This window comes from Hemicordylus capensis, chromosome 5 (genome assembly GCF_027244095.1).
Source record: "Hemicordylus capensis ecotype Gifberg chromosome 5, rHemCap1.1.pri, whole genome shotgun sequence".
NCBI classification, from domain to species: Eukaryota; Metazoa; Chordata; class Lepidosauria; order Squamata; family Cordylidae; genus Hemicordylus; species Hemicordylus capensis.
The window spans coordinates 114887522-114901807 of NC_069661.1; the positions used below are offsets into that span (position 1 = coordinate 114887522).

Here is a 14286-nt window from a genome sequence, read left to right on the forward strand (position 1 = left end):
GAATGCACCACTGAGAGAACAAGTTGGCCTTAAAGGTCAAGTTGAATACAGATCATCCTGGAGAGAAGCTATCTATGTGGTCGCTAGGAGTTGACACTGACTTGATGGCGCTTAATCAAACTGTGGTTTAGCTTTAAAAAAGAAATGGAGAAGGAAGGAGGAAGTGCACAAGTTTATGGTGTGTTCATGATCTTGTAAGCCAGGACTCAAAAGACTCTCCCTTCTCAAAGGTTTGGAGTATCATCTGAATGGAGTCAATGTTTGTGTTAGTCCTAAAGGCATTAGAGAGCTCAGGAGGGGAAATTTCTACACCCTACCCCAGCTACAGCAGAAGTGAACAGGTAAGTAGAGGTGTGCACTAACAGGCTCTTTACCCAGCTGGCGTGGCTGCCAGTGCTGCCACTCACCCTCCCTCGTGTGGCCCCAAGCACGCTCCTCCCTCCTTTACCAAGCTGCCACATGTACAGAGGCCAGAACCAACCTGCCGCCGAGCCGGCAGCTTGGTAAAGGAGAGAGAAGCGTGCTTGGGGCCGCACCAGGGAGGGCGAGCGGCAGCACTGGCAGCCACTCCAGTCAGCCAAGGAGCTTATTACCTCTCTCACCACCTCCGTCCGGCTGCACCTTACTCCTGGAAGGGTCCCCCACCCCCTGTACTTGTAAAGGAGAATCCTCACCTGATTCTCCTTTATTTATTTATTTATATTTTTATACCGCCCTTCCAAAATGGCTCAGGGCGGTTTACAATTAAAACAGAAACCGTTAAAACCAATAACAATTAAAACAGAAATATAAATATATAATATACAAGTATCTATTTCACAGTATATATACACAATATACAAGTATATACTTTACAAGTATACTGGCCGCCTGAACCGTCAAACGAGTTCAGTCAAATGGTCCGGACCGGTTGGTCTGGCCAAACCAGTTTGGAGCAACGCAGTTCAGTTCAGACTTATTTGAATTCTAACCAAACCACATTTTTTGGCTCTGTACACGCCCCTGCAGATAAAGGAGCACAGCTAATTAATTTTGTCTGGAGTCCTGGAGTTAAAATTCCAAATGAAGTAGTTTAGTTGGGAAATCCATCAGGGAGATAGATAAAACCAATCATGCCTCATTTCTAACTGCATACAGGAAGAGGGGAAGGGAGAAGAAGGAAGTCTCTCTCTCAAGTGAGAGACTGAAACCTGAGACTACCAGTTTAACAAAGGGGAATCCTAGCAGAGAAAGCATGGTCAGAGGAGGAATGCCCTTACTGGCTCTCTCTACCCCCATGCCTCTAGTGGTCAAGAGGGTTGCTGGTGCTAAGAGTCGATGGCATCTGGAGCTGCATCTCCAACAAAAAGAATAGGATGGTGGTCTAGTACTATAGTTCATTTTGTTGTGCTAAGGGCTTTGGGAAACCGAGGGAGGTGGCTTTGCCAACTAGACCTGTTACTTAGATATGTTATCTATGCCTGTTGGTATGCCCCTATTCATAACCAAGAGTATGCCAACGAATTGCATAGTCCAGGCATTCCTAGTGTAGTAAATAGGAAGAGGACAAATGTTAATCACATTCATGCATCTTCACAAGGTCTAGGTCACATACTATTTTTATATTTAATACATCAAGTGCCTACAAAAGAATCTCAGCAGAATTGCAATTCACTGTAGGTGATGTAAGCTATTCTGCTGGTGGCCTAGAGCCAAGATGGGGGCGTTATTTTGCTGACATGTGGTGCTTCTTTATTTAGGTTCCCCCTCCCACCTGCCACCATTAACTGCTGCTAAAATAAGAATTTCTAACCCAGGCTATGTTTTGCTTATTGAACTTGCATGTAATCTGTTTTGACCTCCTCCCAACTAGCATATATAAGCTAGTTTATTCCCAGGGTTTGATTTATTTTACTCATGAATGTGATTATACCAACCAATCTGTGCTTGCCTGGAATTAGTCCAGACAATCATGTTGTTATGTTACCCCTACTGTAACTTAGTATAAATGCACATAACTGAAATAAATGCTTATTTTGTCTGTTTACATCTGCCTCCATTCTCCTCCACATCCTCTTGTTTTCCTTCTGTATGTTTCTAGATTGTAAATTCCTTGGGGCAGGCATCAGTCCTTTCATTCTCTGTAAAGCAACAGCAGCAACCCCAAGCCACACTTAGGGTTGATGGGGGCTGCCTCTGACCCCCAGGCTTTACAATGAAGGCTATACCATATACTTAGCACATCATTCAAACATGTACAGCCAGCAATCACATTTCAGGTTGTTGTTTGTTAACCACTAACTTTTGAATGTGTATAAATTGGTGTCTCATGCAGAAGTTACCTCCCTGGCATCTCCAAGAAATAGCTGGGAAAGATTCTTGCCTGCAACCTTGGAGAAGTTGCTGCCAGTCTGTGTAGACAATACTGAGTTAAATGGACTAACGGTCTGACTTGGTATATGGCAGTTTCCTATGTTCCTAAGTGTTTTTGCACTCAAAAAGGTTTCACAATTCAAACCCCGTCATTTGTTTTTACATGTGTACATCTATATTATGAATTCCTGTAGATGGACCAGGGGTGTGGGGGGGGGATGTGGCAAGCCACACCACCCCTGAAGCTGCGGCCAATGGCAGGCCCAGAGGGGGAGACCGCCGGCCAGGAGGAGGAGGCGGGAGGCGGCGGTTGCAAGAAAAAATTGTGGCGGTGATGAGGTGGGAGGCGGTGGTGAGAAATAATGGCAGCAGCTGGCGGGAGGGAACGGCATCCCCACGAGGGAGCCCAGTGGCAGTGGCGCATCCTGGCAGAGGAGGTGGGCAGGTGAAAATGGTGGGGAGGGAGAGAGCCCGGTGGGGAGAGAAAGTGCTGCTGGGGGTAGTGGAGGGAAAGCTGCCAGTGCGAGAGGAGGATGGGGACCTCCAGAACGATGGGGAACAGATTGAGGTGGAAAGGCGGGGGGAACCGGCAGGGAGAGAAAGTGGTAGAGTAAACTAGCAGTGCAGATGTTATGTGCTGGGTCTGCTAGTTACTGTATATTTTTGAATTTCCATATTTTGGAATGTCCTGGATCTGGGAAAGGTGAAATACCTTCTGTGGGAATTAGTACTAGGTTTGGGTCAATTTTTGTTTATATCCACTGGACAAACAGTGATACCTCAAACCCTGTTTTAAAAACTGCATATTGATGTACTTCTACATTTTTGATATGTTGAAATACAATGTACATTAAGTTTAAAGCAAAAAATGGCTTCTGTGGGAATTTTTTCTGCTTCATTCTCTATATCTAATGGACTAGAAGTCCTCCTGATGAATTCAATAGGATGTAGTCCCCCTTCACTCATGCCTATTTATCACATCTTTTTCACACTGTTTGCAAAATTGACTACTGCTGCTTTGCTAATTGTTCAAATAATTTAGCGAGTACTGACACTGAATTGAGTGACTTATAATTCTTTCCTCTCCTAACAGCTTCTCCACCTCTTTATGCTTTGAAATTATTCCCTTATTTTAAATTTGCCTGCATTGATCTTTTAATATGTTCCTACTCTGAACACCAGTTTATAAGGAAATCTCCAATTCTGCAAGGAGTCATATGGCCTCAAGCAATGTCATCTTCAGAGGTCTCAGAGAGCAAACTTGTCCACATATTCCCAGTATGCATCATTTAGTGCTAGGAGAAAAGCAATATAAGCACTTCAGATGCAGAAAGAACTTTCAAGGGCAGAAGGGTTCAAACACCAGTACAAGAGTATATGTATTAGAAATAAGGACATCTACATAAGAACATAGGAAGCTGCCATACACTGAGTCAGACCATTGGTCCATCTAGCTCAGTATTGCCTACCACAGACTGGCAGCGGCTTCTCCAAGGTTGCAGGCAAGAATCTCTCTCAATCTTATCTTGGAGAAGCCAAGGAGGGAACTTGGAACCTTCTGCTCTTCCCAGAGCGGCTCCATCTCCTGAGGGGAATATCTTTCAGTGCTCACACATCAAGTATCCCATTCATATGCAACCAGGGCAGGCCCTGCTTACCTAAGGAGACAAGTCATGCTTGCCACCACAAGATACAGGAGAGATCAGTACTTCCAGTGACTGTTGCTGGTGTGTGTCTTATGTTTCTTTTTAGAATGTGAGCCCTTTGGGGACAGGGAGCCATCTTATTTTTTGTTATTTCTCTTTGTAAACCGCCCTGAGCCATTTTTGGAAGGGCGGTATAGAAACCGAATTATTATTATTATTATTATTATTATCATCATCATCATCTTGTGACTGCATTTGTGGCAGGAGCTTTCCCAGACAGCAGGCTTTACTGGAAGGTTTACTGCGAGTTTGAATATCCCCCCAAAAAAACCAAGGCAAAAAGTGGATTTTTTAACCCCAGACATAAATCGGGCTAGTCTTTAATGCACAATGAAAACCCTGAATCATGTGTTAAATGCTCCCCAACATTTCACATGGACTTCGGCACAAGTCTAGCAAATCTGTGAGCATACACCTTCCATTCCAAGCAAAAAGTCCTGTCTAGGAATGCTCCAGGTGATGCTTAAGAACATTAAAAACTGCTTTGCTGAATTGGGCTAAGATACATCCAGTCCAGATTTCTATTCAACCAAATGTCCTGGTCATTTATAAACAAGCCAAGAAGGCAATTGCAGTATCTTCGGGGGGTGGGGGGGAGAGAAACCAAGGTTCTGTGCTTGGAAAAAAGCTGCATTATCAAGAGAGAAATGAGAGAAAAGGACAAAGGTACAGATGCAGGAGAGGATATACCAATCACTCAGTGAGGCGGGTCCCCCCACCTCGAGAGGGTTAGCAGGGAGAGCGGGCTTAGCCGCCCGCTTAGTCCGATTGGCCTCCCACACGACTGCCGGCTCCATTACGGAGCCAGTGGGGGCTGCAGGGATCAGGGGCCGTGTGGCCACCAGAAGTTCCAGCATGCTCTGCATGAGTGAGCAGAGCATGCTGGAGAGACCCCCAAGACGGGAAACTGCTTTTTAGCCTCCCGGTCGGGGGGGGGGGCTCCTTGTGAGTTGCCATGCCACAGCAACACACAATCATAGAGCCCAGGTTAGCAGAGCACTCGGTCCGCTAACCTGGGCTTAGGGGAGGGCTTTGCAAGCGGGTTACCCACTTTGCAGCAACTGGGCTCGCCTATGAGCCTGGTGCTTTTCACAGTCCACTAAAATCGGGCTAGACTTCCCTAGCCCAATATTATTATTATTATCATCATCATCATCATCATTATTATTATTATTATTAATTCAATTTCTATACCGACATTCCAAAAATGGCTCAGAGCGGTTTACACAGAGATATTGTTCTGGCTATTTAATTGGTGTTTTATGATGTTTTAATTGTTAATTTTTATTTTATGTAGTTTATAATTTTTGTTTTGTTAATTGATTTTAATGGTGTTTTAATGTAAACTGCCCTGAGCCTTTGGAAAGGCGGTATAAAAATTTTAATAATAAATAATGTAATATAATGTAATATAGCATCATATTCTGTCCAATTTTAGGCTCTGCATGTTGCTGCCCCTTGTGGCAGTCTGCTGCACTGCAGCAGGTTTTAAAGCTTTTAGCCCTGGACAAAAGCAGGACGAAGAAAGAAGACCAGAATGATCAATTATATTAAAGGGAAGTCAAGGAAAAGAAGGACAGAAAATTGAACACATAAATTAGCAAGTAACAAGACATTGAAAAATAGACAGAATGACAGTAACAAAAACCAGACTGAAAACAATCTAACAAATCGTTAGAAAGAAAAGTAAGATATTGTTCCCAATAAGGAGGTGCACGAACCGTGGTTCGAGCACTTTTTGGGCAAGGGGACCGGGAACTTTAAATATATATTAAAAAGGAGAGGAGATACTTACCTGCTCTCTGCTGCCCCATACAGCTTCCTGCTGGGACGGCATGCATTCCAATAACCCTTGCATGGCACCGGCACACACACAGCATCTGTGCATACATAGGCACTATCTGCATGGTCAACATGGTGTTGCTCAACATGCAAATGGCCGCCATGCATGCGCCATGGTTATAAGTAAGTGAGACAGAAATAGGAAGATAACTGCAGAAGGACGGGATCAGTAGAAGATTTCTTCAGAATCCAACAACAGAAATAACAAGAATAGTAAACATCAGAAAAAACTGATAGGCTTGAAATATGCAATCAAGAGTGAAGAATAGAAGTTGCAAGAGATCTTAACTAGAAGAATGGAAAAGGATCAAGCACAGATTGATTAGTTTGTTTGAAATGAAGTCATACTTCCCGATGACCTACAGATACCAATTCTGGCATATACAGTGCTGCCACTGAAATCAGCTGAATGGACCACTTTTTACACTGGAATATGCTGGGGAAAAGGTTTAAATAATTTTTTTGTATTTTTAACAATTCTCAATATAATAAACATACTTAACTGTTGTTCTCAACAGGTTTTTAATACTCAATCAGGTCACTCAAACAAGAGAAGCCGATCATTCTTAGATTCAAATTTACTACAGTTCAAATTTACCAAATGTAGCAACTCTCGACGAAAATACCTTTTATTGCGCAAAAAAAGAAAACCTAAAAGCTGGTAAAAACACACCATCCTCAGTTAAATAAATAAATAAATGAGCACAGATGAAAACCTCCTCCAATTCCCAGCTGTTAAATTCCTTAGACGTGATAACACTCTGTTCCATGACTGGCAGAAAGATGATGAGTGAAGGGGGGGGGGGAGAAAAGGGGAATCACCTGATTCTTCTCAGAGGCTAATAAACGTTATGGCAGGTCTCAATTTCTCCATAAATAATGCTTTCTTGATTTTCCTTCAATGTAAGTTCCTCTCAATCCCCCAAATAGATATTTTTTTAGTAGGCACCATTGGGCCTTCATGCCTAATCCTCATGTGCAATGACCAGGGTTTTGTTCTCTGTGCACAAAGCCTCATGTCTGTGACTCCACTTTTCTCTCTCTCCCCCCTTGCTCATTCTCTCTCCACCAGTCATGGAACAGAGTGTTATCACATCTAAGGAATTTAACAGCTGGGGAACGGAGAAGGTTTTCATCTGTGCTCACTTGCTTATTTAACTAAGGATGGTCTGTTACACCAAAACGTCTTATGTTTTTGTTTACCAGCTTTTAGTTTTTCTTTTTGTGTGCAAAAAAAGGTCTTTTTGATGAAAGTGGGAGTTAATATGAGCATTGCATCATCATCATATCAACTAATACATATATAGTAATTATTCAATTAAATGAAAAGTGTTTTCAGTCAAAATTCTACACATTTCAAACTGTAGTACTTCCCTTTCGCAAGAAATTAATAAAAGATCCTATTACATACGTTTAATTTCTCTATCAGTGTAATCTACACAAAAGGACTTTGCCCAGTCAAGAATAGGTCTCACCTACCAGAGATGTGCACGGAATCGGTTCTGTGCACTCCCGGGAGGGAAGGAGGGTAACTTTAAGGGGCAGTGAGGGTGCCTCTTATCTGCCCATCCCTGGCTGGCACCCCTCCCCCAAGCATGGGCGTGCGGCTGCAGCGTTCCTCCTTGCAGCCCCGTTCAGCGTTGCCACACAAATGTAACCTATAACTACAGTCCTACAGGTTGGATAACTGCAATGCACTTGATGTATGGCTGCCTTTGTATATAGTTCCCAAACTTCAGTTAGTCCAAAATGCAGCAGCCAGATTGGTCTCCGGGATATCTCAGAGAGAACATATCATGCCTGCTCTTAACCAACTGTACTGGCTAAGAAGGTACAAAGTGCTGGTTATTCTTTATTCCAGGCAAGGTACAAAGTGCTGGTTATTCCCTTTAAAGCCCAGAATAGCTTAGGTCCGGCTTACCTAGAGAGCGGTTTTCTCTAGAAGATCCCCACCACTCATTAAGATCATCAGGATGGGTCCATCTTCAGGTGCCACCAGTTCATCTGGAGGCAACCTAGGTTCGGGCCTTCTCAGGTTGTGGAATGTGTTCCCCATGAATATAAGATTATCTTCCTTGGAGGCCTTCAGGAGAGCCTTAAAGACCCATCTTTTTAGTCTGGCTTTTAATATCTAGTTTTGATTTTAATCCAGTTCAAATGTGTGTGTGTGTTTTAATGTTTCATTATGTGTTTTTTATTTTAATGCAAACTACCCTGAGCTACTTTAGGAAGGGTGGTATATAAAATGAATTTTTTTAAGAAGTTGAAAGCAGATCTGCTGCCTCCATTGAAATGAATGGAAAATCCCATGTGAGCAGAGGAATTTTGTATGCATATCAGATAGCTTGCATCGATGGGAAATCACTTGATTGTAGCATGCAGTTTTTACAGATAGCTAATAAGAAATTACAACGGCAACAGTTTGAAGAGTTGCTTTAGGTGGACCCATTCCCAAGGGCTTCCAAAAGGGCCCACTAGAACTAGTGGCTTCTCCCCATTTAAACAACAGGGCTATTCACACAACCGCACTTGTTCGTGGTCAAACAGGGGGAAGGCAAGGTTCAACCTACCTTCCCCTAGAAGATCCATTGCAGCCCCTGTGGCACGTAAGCCGCACACCCACACAACAGTGCTGCCAGGAGCCATATGGATAACTCTTCACACTGCTCCCAGCAACACTGGTAAAACAGAGGCCAGGTCTCATTGTCCCGGCCTCCGTGAATCCCACAGTGCACTGCATGCCAAGCACAGTGCACTGAAAGATTTCCCCCAGGAGACAGTCACTCTAGGCAGGACACACAATCCTGGGAGCCATGTTAAGGGTTTGCACCCTTAACCTCAGCGAGCAGCCAGGCAACAGTGCTGGGTTTAGTCCCGAGAGATCCCAGCAGGTCTCACAGGCAGCCAAGCCCAGGCTTGGCTGCTTGTGAGAACAGCCTCAACAAGTTCCTGTACCAGATGACAAACTGCATTTGAAACCCCCTCAGATTTTAAAAGTGACTTGCTGTGTGGTTCTCTGTACTGCTGAAACATATTATTTATTACAGCACTCTCAAATAGTAATAATTTTTCACCGTTTTCTAAAATATGCAGTGGCAGGGAGATTTGTTTTATGGAAAGGCTAATCTGTCATGGGATGTTAAGTTGTATTTATTTTCCCTAGAAGTGTATTGTTTTTGCAGCTTCAGAGCGTATGGTCTATAGCAGAGCTTTCTTTACTGCTCCAGATGAAGAGCTGAATGTCAACACTTGAGTAACCTTTTGGAAGAATTGCATGATAAATTTATTACCAAAAGATAACACTATTTAATATTATATGACAATAGGCAAGAATATTACTATTGAAGAAATCTGATTCCCCCACTCACCCCAGGTATTCAGAATATGTAGTTACTACATCCTAAATGACACATGAAACAAATTTACAGAATCTTTAACACCAATTTTTAATGAAAAAGGGTGCTATGGAAAGATCAGATCTGCAGGGGAATTGGGTAACCTTTCAAAATAGTATTCCCCATAGCACAATTAATCTCAATTTAATAGGACGGTTAATGTATGTTATTTGAATACTGATTATTAAACATCCACTGATGATTAAAAAGTGTAATAGAACTGTTACTGGAACCTATGCTGCTTCCAATACTCTGCAAATACGTTTTAATGTGCAGTTGGTATTTATTTAATTTGCAGTGGTATTTAATTAGCATGCAATAACTTTTTATGAAGTCTAAATTAAATACTGTACTTGCAAAAGCCTAATTGGAAAGGTGTCCAGAAAGTACAAGGCAGAGCAAGCATCTATTCTATATCATCATATTTCAAATGAGATTATCCATGGAGTTGGTGTAAGGGGAAGAATTCAGGGCTTTATCATCTTTAGAACACAACCAGTGTTCCCTCTAAGGAGCACGTGTGAAAGAGAGCTTACACCTTTTTTTAAAAAAAGTCCGCTCAGTTAATTTTAGATCCCACTCAGGTTTAATCAGGAAGGTCCCACTCTGGATGCACTTGCACACTCACTGCCTTGATACTACTGCTCAGAACAAAACTCATTCTGCACAGAGACACACACAAAAATAGAGACAACACTGAACACAACATGATAGGATTTTGCAGTGTATAGATTACAGAATATAGAATAGCCATGGGGAAGGTTACAATGATGAGATGAGTACAACTTCCATATATCAAAAGGAATGATCTCTCTTAAACTCTGATTCAGAATTTTTAAAAAAGATATATATATATAAATACAATAGCAAATTAATTCCAGTCTATCAAAAAGCTGGATTCATTTGTTGTTTTTTGGCAAGAAGAAAACAGCTCAAGGCTTCAGCTGTCTAAAAGGTAGAACAGAAAGCAGACTCCTGTGGCCAGTGTACAGTGGTAACATATATCTATCACATGAAGAGCATTTGACATAAACATTGAATTTTCAGGAGGAAGTCCAGTTTGACTCTTTTCCAAATACATTCCTGGATGTTGGCGAAAGTAACACCTGCTAAGTATCTGTGCATGGGAGTATTATGTGTATTGTGGCATTTGCAATTTTATTGCAAAAAAGAATTAAAAGAGCACAATGAAGCACTTGAAGTACAGGTGGTCCTTGTTATTTGCGGGGCTTTCATTCCTGCAAATAACGAAACAGCAAATGAAAAGACCTTAAGCCCATGGGGACTGGGGATTTAGATTCCTTGAGCTTTAAAAAATGCTTTTTAAAAAAGCAGGGAGGGGCAGAAATAGGGTAGAAAAGTATAGTACCTTGGTCTCCAGGAATGTCCCCAAATCCCCTTCTTTTTTGTTTTAAATCTTAACACACACACCCCAAAAAAGAGCCACGAATTGTCTCTGCACTTCAAAATGACAGTCAGAAATGACATCAGAAGTCATTTCTGATCCACAAAACCACAGATAATGAGGATCTCCTGTATTTCTCAAAACTGACTAATCAGTGCTCTGCTGCTGATCTTGAATGAGGGCTACGTTCCAAGGAGGTGCTCAGTGTTTCAACAGATGAGTGGCTGCAGCCAAAAACAGCAGTCCTGCATCATTTTCTCCTCATAACATCTAATAAGAAAAGTGTACAACATGCCGTTATCAAAGAGTGACAACAGCATTTCATGCATTTATCCTTATTAATAGTATGGGGATTGTTCCCTTTTTAGATATCACGTTTGCACAGCAAACCCTTGAGAGCAGCACCCAGTGAACAGACTGAGGAATAACAAAACATAATTTCACATCACTCATGTTTACCTGCTAAATGTTCAGGAAAGAAAGAGGGACAGGATTAGGAGAGTGCACAAAGAACTATCCCATTTATTCTCATACCAATCCTATGCAGTAGACTAGGCTGGTCCAAGGTACTCGTGACTCCATGACTGAGGATTTGAACCCAACTCTTCCCATTCAAGTTCAAAATCCCACCACACTGTCTGTCTGTGTGCAATACAAAGCACATAGTGTACTTGTGAAAGGAACTGCAGCCAGGGTTCACCGCTGTATGTCCTTGAATGTTTAAGGACATTCATCTGCTACTCACAAATTACACATTTACTTCAGCAAACTCCAGTGTAACCCTGGTGTAGTTGTGGCAATATGACTACGGCATAAAGGAGGCCCTAGGCACAGCAGGATTTTTAAAAGAAAGGCTTTACTAGAGCCATTAAGTGGACCCTGCAAAAGGAACTTAGAAGAAACCAGTTAAGAGATTTTGGCCAGAACTGCCTCACAATGAACTCCAGTTGCTAATCCTCATGAAGGTTTTTTTAAAAGAGAAGCAGCTGCACAATTCAGTCCTCCCTCCCCCCCACCCCGACCCTGTGCATTTGAGGAGCTTTTAGCCATGTAGTTCCAAGGGCCAGAAGTCATGGAAAGTGTCACCTTTTGAAACATGGGTTCAGTTTCAAAGAACAGACAAAATTCATAGCCATCATTAGCTATGAATTACCTCATAATTAGTGTTGAATCCAGAAGAATTGTGGTATGCAAGGACAAGGCAGAGGGGTATCAGCAGGAATATTAAAGGTTTATTGAAATAGATATTATTTACAGAGAGACAAGTGCTTCTTGCTGCTGCCGGTTTGTTAGCCCCACCTCTACCCCAGGACTCGAATACAAATAACTAAAGCCCCATTCAAAAGCTGGCCTGGATCAAGGGATTGACTAACCAAACACACAACAATTAGCTCCAGCAAAGTTACCAATAGAAGGCAAACCATCACTTGTTAAATAAACGGATGTGTGCCTTTAGCAAGCACACCCAGTGCATATGCCCATTTAACTGTTGGCAGTCATTAGGTGTGCACAACTAATGACGTCGCCAGAGATATAGGTGCTTCTGAGGAAAAACAATCTGTGATCTAAAACACTGGTGGGAGGGGGCCTCCTAAATCCTCCCAGCCCTGAGTAAGCATTCTGCATAACTTGAAAGCTCACACACCATACTGTGAGCCTTGTATGGTCTTAATAAAGGTATCCTTTTACTTTCCCTCTGAATTTTGTTCTAATGGATCAACACAGCTACCTGTTCTCAAGCAAATTATGATACAATTCAGAGAGTATTTCATATTGAGGATATAGAGTGTATGAGCCATTAGATTCTTTAAGAGTTTGAAAATGGTCTTTTCAAATACCCTTTTTCTCTCCACAATGCAAATGCTCCTCTATCTAGCAAAACCTAATCAACAGCCAGAGTGAATACAATTTTCTTATTCTTCAGTGATAAGCAAAAAAACTCTGATGTATTAGTAGCTAGTAGGCTTACTTTTGGTTATAAAATGAACTGTAAGAAAATAGCTTTTATTGTGGCTACTGTTTGTGTTAAGACTAATAAAGAAAATGCACTTGGTTTCCATTTTATTTAACAGTTATGTTTGTTACTTGACTCATACTGAGAGATAAGTACACAGACGTCATGTTACTTCATCCTACTGATAAATGGACCAATTTGCATTTTTCAGGGAGAAAGGCTCAAAATGGCAGTTGTAGTGTATAAAACATATACATTTTACTATAATTGCCACACATTTTATCTGAGCAAATGTAAATTTAGAGATTCTATAAAGAGCATCTCTTTTCATGCTGAATGTATTGTTCTGTAGTTTGTACAGATAGGAAGGCATTTAAGCAATTCCAATAAAATCTAAAATTATGGTTCCTTTAAGTACAATCTTTCTAAACAACTTTCTTTTTAAAGAGAAAACAGAGATAAGCTACAATTCTCCTCTTTTTCCTGTCATTTTTCAGGATAGTTACAGACTAATTATGATTTAGGATTAGAGACTGCATTGGCTCAGTGCAGTCAATTTATATATATTTAGTTCACATTTTTAACATGTAGTACGCATCATAGTCCTGCATATTTTTCATGTTGCTAAGACAAAAATATAGTGTGCCTTATGGGACAAAGGCAGGAAAGCTCTCAAACTTTGCCAAATTAGCCCACCCCCCAACTATCTTTCAGGATCTCAACAACCAGGATCTGCCCCTCCCTCAACAAAACCCTGTTTGGGGAGTGACAGTATGTAGATTCATGTGAAAACACAGTGCTGCAGTGTGCAAGAACCTGCGAGTCTGTGTGAATAAATATTAGCATATTTTTACATAAATGATACCCCATTTCCTTCAACCATTCTGTTGATGCCCTGGTGGGAATCTGGAATAAGGAACTCAAGAGGGCAGTAGACATGATCATTCCTAAGCGTCCCTTCTGGCCTGCTTCAAAAATTGTCCCTTGGTAAACTGAGGAATTAAGGGGGCTGAAGTAGTTGGGTGGGCAACTAGAATGCAAGTAGAGGAGATCTCGGTTTGAATCTGACAGGATGCAGCATGTGACCCATTTGAAGCCTTATGTGGTAGCGGTGCGTGCAGAAAGAAAGAGATTTTGGTCCACATGCATTAGCGTTCAGCAAAGCTATCCGGGGTTGTGAGGAGTTTAATTTCTGCTCCTTCTGTTTTAAATCAGTCCCTGAGGTCATTCTGCTGTGACGCTTTTAATGGTTTTTTTGCAGACAAAATCTCCTGTATTCGGGCCAACTTGGACTCCACTATTTCCTCAAAGTCTATAAAGGAGGTGTCCAGAGATCCCTCTTGCAGTATTAGGTTGGTTCAGTTTCAATCTGTGACTGCTGAGGATGTGGCCAAGCTGTTCTGGGCAGTGCAGCCTATCACTTGTTTCCTGGATTCTTGCCCAACTTGGCTGCTTCTGTCTAGCAGGGAGATTGTTGGAGGTGGCATCGCTGTAGGTGCCTCCTTGTCTGAAGAAGGCAATGGTTAGATGCCTTCCCTGGACCGCTTAGTGATGGATAGTTTCAGGCCAATCTCCAATCTCCCTTGGTTGGGAAAGGTGATTGAGAGCAAGGCGGCTGACCAGCTCCAGGCA

At 42.0% G+C, this 14286-nt stretch overlaps 1 protein-coding gene across 5 annotated transcripts in view; it reads right to left on the reverse strand.

Moving 5' to 3' along the window:
- The window catches only part of LOC128328211 (cytosolic beta-glucosidase-like), a 116308-nt gene that overhangs the window by 90245 nt on the left and 11777 nt on the right, over window positions 1–14286 (reverse strand). The gene's annotated exons all lie outside the window — the stretch shown is intronic.